Source organism: Myotis davidii, unplaced genomic scaffold (genome assembly GCF_000327345.1).
Source record: "Myotis davidii unplaced genomic scaffold, ASM32734v1 scaffold1378, whole genome shotgun sequence".
NCBI lineage: Eukaryota > Metazoa > Chordata > Mammalia > Chiroptera > Vespertilionidae > Myotis > Myotis davidii.
Window position 1 is genome coordinate 25,871 of NW_006289195.1, and position 9,395 is coordinate 35,265.

The window sequence follows — 9,395 nt, forward strand, 5'->3', positions numbered from 1 at the left end:
ATATAATGCTATTTCTTTCACCAGGTGGGGGAAGTTTTCTGTCACTATTTCTTCAAATAGGTTTTCAATATCGTGCCCTCTCTCTTCTTCTGGTACTCCTATAATTCTGATGTTGGTACCCTTGAAGCTGTCCCAGAGGCTCCTTACACTATCTTCATATTTTTGGATTCTTTTTTCTTTTTCGGTTGGGAATTTTTTGTTTCTTTGTATTTCAGATCTTTGACTTGATTCTTGGGATCCTCTTGTCTGCTGTTGGATCTCTGTATATTATTCTTTATTGCAGTCAGTGTATGCTTAATTTCTAGTTGGTCCTTTATCACAACATTGAGGGTCTCACTAGATTTCTTGAGGTTCTCACTACATTTATTGGTGGTCTCACCAATCTTTTCGGGGGCCTTACTAAATTTATTGGTGGCTTCTAGACAGTTCTTGAAACACCTTAAACGTGTGGTTTTGAACTCTTTACCCAGCAGTTTGCCTCCTCCATTTTCGTCATTTGTGTTCTGTTTCTTTGTCTCTGCATTTTTTTATGCTTTCTTGGTGTAGCCCCTTGTGGTCTTTGTGCACAGTCTTTTTGTAGTTAAGCCTTGATTGTTGTAGGTAACACTGCGGGGGATTTGACCTCCAGCTCAATTGGCTGTGAGAATCACCTGTGTCTGCAGTGGGAGAACTTCTGTCCTGATCTCTATGGAGGTGCTAATCTATCCTCTGCCTGAGACTATCCAGCAAATGCCTGTGTGCAAGGCTTCGGTGGGGTGGGTCCCAGGGGATCAACCGGGCAGGTGGAGCAAGTAGTTATGGTTGCTCTCAATCCTGCCTTCAGAGTCTCTGCTTCTCAGTGTCCCAGCAATTGCTGCAAGTACCTTGGAGAGAAAGCTGCCCTCGAGTTCTGACCGATGCCAGACAGTTCCACTTCTCCCGTTTGAGTCTGGGTCCCCAGAGACTTGCCCGGAACTGGAGCTCAAGCCTGAGACTCCCTCCCGATTGAAAAAGACAACCGTGCCCTCAGCCGCCAGCCTGCTCCACAAACACCTCCGTACCTTAGTATTTTACTTCTGCACCGCACCTCCTCTGAGTCTTGGTATGCTTTTCTCTTTCCTTCTAGTTGTAGAATTTCCACTCAGCCAGCCTTCCTGTGGTTCTGGGTGATATCCGTTCCATCTTTTAGTTGTATTTTTGAAGTGGTTGTGCGAGGCAGCAATCTCTGGTGTTTACGTATGCTACCATCTTGGTTTCTTCTGAATGTTAGTTTCCTATTCGAGTATGAAGTCTTGTCATGGGTTAACAATGTGACTCACTCCCAGCTTTGTTGTGTAAGCTGTTTTGGATGTGATTGTGGTTCCGGTTCTTGTGGAACTGATTGTCAGAGATCTCATTGTTATGTGCTCACTGTGGGTTCACCGAGTCTATGGCCTGGGAGGAAGGAGTCTCATGGCCTGAGGCTCAGGAACTGTGACTTCAGCCAGTGTTGTGTGACTCTTGCTGGATTAGAGTCACTCTGCAACTCACTATAAGGGGCCCTGAGCTCATGACAGTGGGCAGCGGGTGTCTTGTAGTCTGTGGTTGAGGCAGTGGGACTCTGGCCAAAGTGATTTCCTTCTCTGAATCATGAAGGGTTTCAGGATTCAGCAACAGTCTGTCCAGAGGAAGGTAGCTTGGAGGGGGATTTTGTGGATCCTACTGAGGGAGCTGTGTGCCTTTGATTGGAGAGGTACATGCCCATTGGCTGCACACAAAGGGGCCCAAGAGCTGTCTGCAACGGGTGTGTTCTTGTGGGGCCCACACGCTGGATTGGAGTGATTGTGGTGCACCACTGCCCCCATGGAAGGAGAAGTCCCAATTTCTGCTTTGGGGGATGTGTGTCCTTCTTTGGATATGGATGCCCAATGGCTGCTTACAGAGGAGCCCAGGAGCTGTCTTCTGGGGCAGTGGGCTCAATGGGCCTTGTGTTGGTGTGGTGCTACTGTGGAGACTGGATGCCAGCGGTCGTGGTTATACCTTGCAGTGACTCAGAAAAGCAGCCAGGGGCCACCTGCGAGGGCAGTGGACTCAGGGGGCTTGTGCACTGGATCGGTGCAACTGCAGCGACTGGATGTTGGCAGCTGAGGAGGAGGAAGTCTGAGTTTCTGCTGCTGGGTCCTTGAGCTCTTGGTTGGATATGAGTGCACCTAGTGGCAGCTCACAGAGGCACCCAGGAATTGCCTGCTGGGGTGGTGGCCTCAGAGGGTCTGTCTTCTGAAACTACATGACTTCAGTGTCTGTGGCTATGCAGCCAGGAAGGGGGAAGTCCAAATTTCTACTGCCTCAGCTGTACACCCTTGTTTGGATATAAGCACCTCCAGGAAGGGCTCAAGGAGGCTCCCAGGAGTTGCCTATAGGGGCAGCAGGCTCAGTAATCCTGCATGGTGGAAAAGCACAACTGCGGTGTCCAGAAGTCAGCAGCCGGGGAGGGGCGTTGTCCCCATTTTTGCTGCCTTGTGCCCTTGGTTGAAATTGTGAGTGCCAAGACGGGGCTAACAGAGCCACCCAGGCACTGTCTGTCAGGATGGTGGGGCTCAGGTGGCCTGTGCTCTGAAAAGGTGCAACTGTGGTGTCCAGAGTTCTGCAGCTGCGGGGAGGGAAGACTCAGTTTTTACTGCTGCACCCATGGCTGCATACATGTGCACCCAGAGGCGGCTCCCAGGGGTACCCATGGTGCGTTTGCCAGCGTGGTGAATTGAAGCACTCTGATGGGCCCTGGCACTGAAGCTGCACCATTGAGGTGTCTGTGGGAAGGTATCCAGGAAGAGGGAATTCAGAATTTCTACTGCCGCGGCTGTATGCCCTTGTATGGATATGAACACACCCAGCCGAGGCTCAAGGAGGCACCCAGGAGCCACCTGTGATGCGGTGATCTCTGGAGGCCTGCACGCTGGAAAAACACGACTGTGGTGTCCAGAGTTCCGCAGCTGTGGAGTGGGAAGACCCAGTTTTGCTGCTGTATCCGTGGTTGGATACGCATGTGCCCAGTGGCGGCTCACAGGGGCACCCACCGTGCATTTGCCAGCACAGTGCACTGATGCACTCTGAGGGGCCCTGGCACTGAAGTCTTGCAACTGAGGTGTCTAGGGGATGGTATCCAGAAAGAGGGAATTCAGAATTTCTACTGCTGGGGCAGTGTGTCCTGTTTGTATAAGATCACACCCAGTGTGGTCTCACAGTGGCACCCAAGAGCTGCTTGTGGAGCAGTGGCCTCAGGATGCCTGCACACTGGAAATGCACGACTGTGGTGTCTGGAGGTCTGTCGCTGTGGGGATGGGAAGTCGCACTTACTGCTGCAGGAACAGTGCACCTTTGGAGGTGGAGGTCCTAGGGTCTGCAGGTCTGTGGGTGGGGCAGCAGGATTTTGGCTGGAGTGGATGCTGGGTCGCAAGCAGTGTCCCAGGACTGTCTGGGTGGTGATGTTGATGAGTTCCTAGAAGAGGCCGCTGTCCCCTTCAAGATGGTGTGGGCTCCGTGCCTGAGTCCCACAGCCCGGGGAGTGTCTGCAGCGGTGGTAGGTTCTCACTGTCCAGGAGAGCCTGATCTGCCAGCCCCTGCTACTCCTGCCAGATTTAAGTGTTCCTCACTCACACACACACACACCACACACATCCATACACTCTCGTTTCACTTCCTTACTCACATCCTCTCCCTCACCTCCATCCTGCCAGCTGCCATCTTCGAGGACTAAAATATATATTCTTTTTTTCTGATTTTAACAATTCTTAAATCAGGATGAACCTTATGTTTAATGGTAGGACATAGTTTAATTGACAAAGTTTTTAATTTCCTGTTAGTCCATAAAATAATGGTGTAATTAATGGCATCTTTAGACTGATGTTACTGTAAGCAAGTAACTCCTATAAATTCTAAAGACTCCATCTCATGACCCAGAAATTCCACTTCTGTGTATTTAATCTAAGAATGAAAAAACACCAATTTTTAAAAAAATATATTTTTATTGATTTCAGAGATAAAGGAGAGGGGGAGAGAGGGATAGAAACATCAATGATGAAAGAGAATCATTGATCGACTGCCTCCTGCATGCCCCACAGTGGGGACCGAGCCCGCAACCTGGGCATGTGACCTGACCAGGAATCAAATTGTGACCTCCTCATTCATAGGTCGAAGGTCAACCACTGAGCTACACTGGAAAGGCCAAAAAACACTAATTTGGAAAGATAAATGCACCCCTATGTTCATTGCAGCATTATTTACAATAATCACGATTTGGAAGAAACCTAAGTGTCCATCTATAGACAATTAGATAAAGAAGCATGATACATATATACAATAGAATATTACTCAGCCATAGAAAAGAAGAAATATTACCATTTTCAATAATATGGATGAACCTATAGGGTATTATGATAAGGGAAATAAATCAAAGACAGAAAAAATAGCATACGATTTTACTTATATGTGTAATCTAAAGAATAAAACAAAATAATAAAGAAAACAGAGATTCATAGATATAGAGAACAAACCATTGCCAGATGGGTCAGGGAATGGGTGACTGGGTGAAAAAGATGAAGGGATTAAGAAGTACAAATTGGCAGTTACAAAATAGTCACAGCGATGTAAACTACAGCATAGAAAATATAGTCAATAATATTGTAATAACTATATATAGTGCCAGATGATTACTAGACTTATAGGGGAATCACTTTGTAAATTATATAAATGTCTAACCACTTTTCTGTATACCTGAAAGTAATATAGACTAATATTGGATGTCAACTGTGATTTAAAAACAAAAATAAATGTAATTTAATTTAAAAAATCATGACAAAAATAAAAATAAATTGCATAAATTTTTGTTAACTAGTCAAATGAAAAATAAGGTGTCAAAATTACCCTATGGTTTAAATTGTGAACAAAATACTACACATTAGATATTTTATCTCTAAATACTGACCTATCTGTTTTGGTTCCTACCAGAATTACCTAAATCACATTTTGTCTCCTCTTACCTGAAATATTTTATCTTGAAATAACTTTCTCTTTGGTTTCTACTTCTAGCTTCTAGCTTCAATAATACCTCTGAGAAATTCTATTTATAGAAAGGTTTTCCTATTCTCCTATCATTTCTCTATACAGAAACTTTACTACCATACACTATTCTAAGAACTTTATATATGTTAACTCACTTAACCATAATAAATTACTCCTTTGTCTCCATTTAAAAGATGATGAAACCAATGCCCAGAGAGGCTAAGTAGTGTTCCCAAGATATCATAGTTGCTAAGTGGTGAAGCTTGGGTAAAAAACCAAGAAGTCTGTCTCCAAAACTTATTTTCCGAATGAATAAAAAATAAAACGCAGACACCTAAACCTGAAAATATCTTCCTCTACGTTCAAATCATACTCAGTTCTCACCTGATTCTAGAGGCCTCCATAAATATTAGTAAGATCAGCCATATTAAGCAATGTTCCCCAAGCCATTCAGAAACTTAATTGTAAAGCAAAAACTCCTGGGATAGAAGGATTTTTTCCATCACAACTGCTGTTGTAGAGTTCTTTCTATTCTACAAACTATTCTAGATTATACCAGTGATAGTGTTACAAAATCAACAGGATTAGGTACAGGAAAGAGAGAAAATAGAAGGAAATGGTGAAAATAATGAAGTGGGAAGGGCAATTCCACTTTCCACTCTCCTGTGCCCTAGAATTTGTGACTTCCTTAGGAAATTTTCAGGCAGGGTCAGAAGCCAGCAACCTTTTGGGGAAAAGGCCATAAAATCTGTGCTTGAGCATAGTCGATCTGCAATAAACACAATGGCACTATTACAACTAGTCATTATTTACTCTAATTGTACCATGCAAAAATAATTGATGACAAAACAAAGTTCACAGCACTTGCCCCATTATACTCTTTTTAATTTACACTTTCCATTTGGTCCCCCAATGTGTAGCCAGCCCATGACTGTCTTCCATTCCTAGCTCCTCGAGGCTTTTTGCAAAAGATAGTCCAGTCTCACCTGGCTGGTGTGGCTCAGTGGTTGAGCATCAACCCATGAACCCAGGAGCTCAGGGCTTGGTTTGAATCCCTGTCAGGGCACATACCCAGGTTGCGGACCCAGTAGGGGCATGCAAGAGGCAGTGGATCAATGGTTCTTTCTCATCATTGATGTTTCTGTCTCTCTCTCTTCCTCTCTCTGAAATCAATAAAAATATTTTTTAAATAAAAGATAGTCCAGTCTCCCCTAACAGGGTGTAATGGAGGACCCTGTCACACTCACCTGACACACTTAGTAGTGTGTGTTCATGGTGGAAAGGAAAACCTCATGGTTGACACTTATGGTCATTCCCTGAAGGAGATTGGACATTCCTGGGGTCTAAGACATCCAGCCTTTTATATTATAGGGGCATTAATTTGCATAGCAAGTGCTGCAACATGACTTTTCATATTCTTTCTGCTTTCACATCTTCACAGGGCTAAGAAGTAAGAAGGAAGCAACCCTTCCCTGGGAAATGGGAAGGAGGCACAGGTCATAGATTCAGTAGTTTCTGCTCATGACCACTCATAACAAGTGACTTTCAAAACTTCTTAAGGTGTTATTCTCTGTCCTTGGCCATGTAGACATGATAGAACTTGAGCCAGTTTCTTGAAAGTGGAGAATAGCATTTTGTGCTTCAGATTTATGTGAACTGATCTCACAAGGAAAAAAAAAAAAAAAAAAAAAAACACGCTTCACCATCCCTCACAGCCTTTCTCAATAAGCAGACTATATCAAGGTATTTCTGATGAGAGCACATTTAGTCACCTATATCAATTTTTATAAAGAAGGAAAAACTGGGCAATGTAATCTCTGTAATCAGCTTATATTATTTTCAGCCCTGGTCAAGTACTCTTCACAACCTTCTTTCTATAATGTTACCTAATAAATAGAGGCCTTGGAAGACCAGCATCAGAGAAAGTTTCTAGAACTCTTTCAGCAGAGAAGAATTTAGTGGTCATTTCAAATATAAATGAAAGGAAATGAAGGCTTTTCTCCTCTACCTATTTCTGTACTATATTCCTCTTCTTTTTTCTTAGAATGGAGACCCTCCCTCTGCAACATACATGTGTACATATGCACAGACATGTACACACACACACACACACACACACTTTAGTCAAATTCTAGGGAACCTATTTCTAGTGGCATCTCTAAAAGTTGATCCCTTTTATCTATTTGCAGTAAGTCCTCACTTTTCTTTCCTGTCTGTATTGATAAGTTCCTCCCTAGTTTGGTCTTCTGCCGATAGTTTTGACCTGCAGCCATTTGACAAGATACAGCATCCATTTATGATTAAAACACTCAATAAATAATAAAAAGGACATAGGAAGAAAGTGTTTCACCAAAATAAATTCCATATATACAAACCCTCAGCTAACATACATACTCAATAGTGAAAAACTGATAATTCATCCTTCAAGATCTGGAACAAGACAAGGATGTCCATTCACACCACTCTTATTCAACATAGCACTGCTGGAAGTCCTAGCCAGAGCAACCAGGCAAAGTAAATAAACACCATCTAAATTTGGAATAAACAAGTGACCCTGTCATTATTTAACAGTGATATGATACTTTATATAGAAAACCCTAAAGACTCCACAAAAAATATTAGAAACAATAAACAAATACAGTAATGTTTCAGGATTCCAAATCAATGTACAAAAGTCTGTTGCATTACTATACACTAACAATGAAATATCAGAAGGAGAAGTAAAGAAAACAATCCCATTTACAAACACAACAAAAAATAAAATACTTGGTAATAAACTTTACAAAGAAGGTAAAAGACCTCTGAACTAAAAACTACAAGACACTGTTGAAAGAAATTGAAGAAGACATAAAGACATGGAAAGATATTCCATATTCATATGTTGGTAGAATTAAAATTGTTAAAATATCCATATTACCTACAGCACTATACAAATTTACTGCAAATCCTATCAAAATTTCAATGGAATTTTTCACAGAAATAGAAAAAATTTCTCAAATTTGTATGAGCCACAAAAGACCTCAAATAGCTATACCAATCCTGAGAAAAAAAGAACAATGCCAGAAGTATCACACTACTTGACTTCAAACTATACTAAAAAGCTGCAGCAATCAAAACAGTATGGAATTGGCAGAAGAACAGAAACACAGGCCACTGGAACATAATTGAAAGCCCAGAAGTAAGCCCAGACATATATGAGCGACTAATTTTTGACAATGGGGCCAAAAACATACAATGGAAAAAGGAAAAGTTCTTCTTTTACTGGTGTTGAGAAAACTTAAAAGTCACATGCAAAAGAATGAAACGACTTCATGGTCCTTGGTGTCAGAATGGGTTTTTGTGAACTTGACCCCAAAGAGAGGGGATGTAAAAGCAAAAATAAACAATTGGGACTACATCAAACTAAAAATCTTCTACACAGCAAAAGAAACCATCAACAAAACAAAAAGCAACCAACAAAATGGTATTTCAAACAATACCTCTGGTAAGGGACTAATATACAAAATACAAAATAAAGAACTCACACAGCTAAAAAAAAAACACAATAAAAAAACAAACAATTTGATTTAAAAAATGGGCAGAGGACCTGAATAGACACTTTCCCGAGGAGACACACAGATGGCCAACAGATATTTGAAAAGATGCTCAACATCACTAGATTTAAGGGAAATACAAATAGAAATTACAGTGAAATGCCACTTCACACCTCTTAGGATAGCTATTATCCAATAAATAAGTGTTGGAGAGGATGTGAAGAAGAGGGAACCCCAATATACTGCTGGTGAGAATGTAAACTAGTACAGCCACTATGGAAAACAATATGGAGGTTCCTCAAAAATTAAGATAGGAGCTACCAACAATCCCTCTTCTGGGTGTCAACCTGAAAATTTTGATAATATTTATTTATAAAGGTAATGTACACTAATGATCATTACAACATTAATCACTTAATGAGACTTTCAAGGGTCTGAGTAAGGATTTGAAAGATATGAAAAAGAACCAGTCAGAAATTAAGCATACATTAACTGAAATAAAGAATAATTTACAGGGATTCAACATTAAAGTAGAGGATTCAAAGAATCAAATCAACAATTTGGAATACGAAGAAGCAAAAAACACCCAATAAGAAGAGCAAAAAGAAAAAAAGAATCCAAAAATATAAAAATAGTGTAAGGAGCATCTGGGACAACTTTAAGTGTACCAACATTTGCATTATGGAGGTATCAGAAGAAGCAGAGAGAGAGCAAGATATTGAAAACCTATTTGAAGAAATAATGACAGAAAACTTCCCATACCTGGTGAAAGAAATAGGTTTACAAATCCAGGAAGTGCATAGAGTCCCAAATAAGAGGAACCCAGAGAGACCTACACCAAGACAC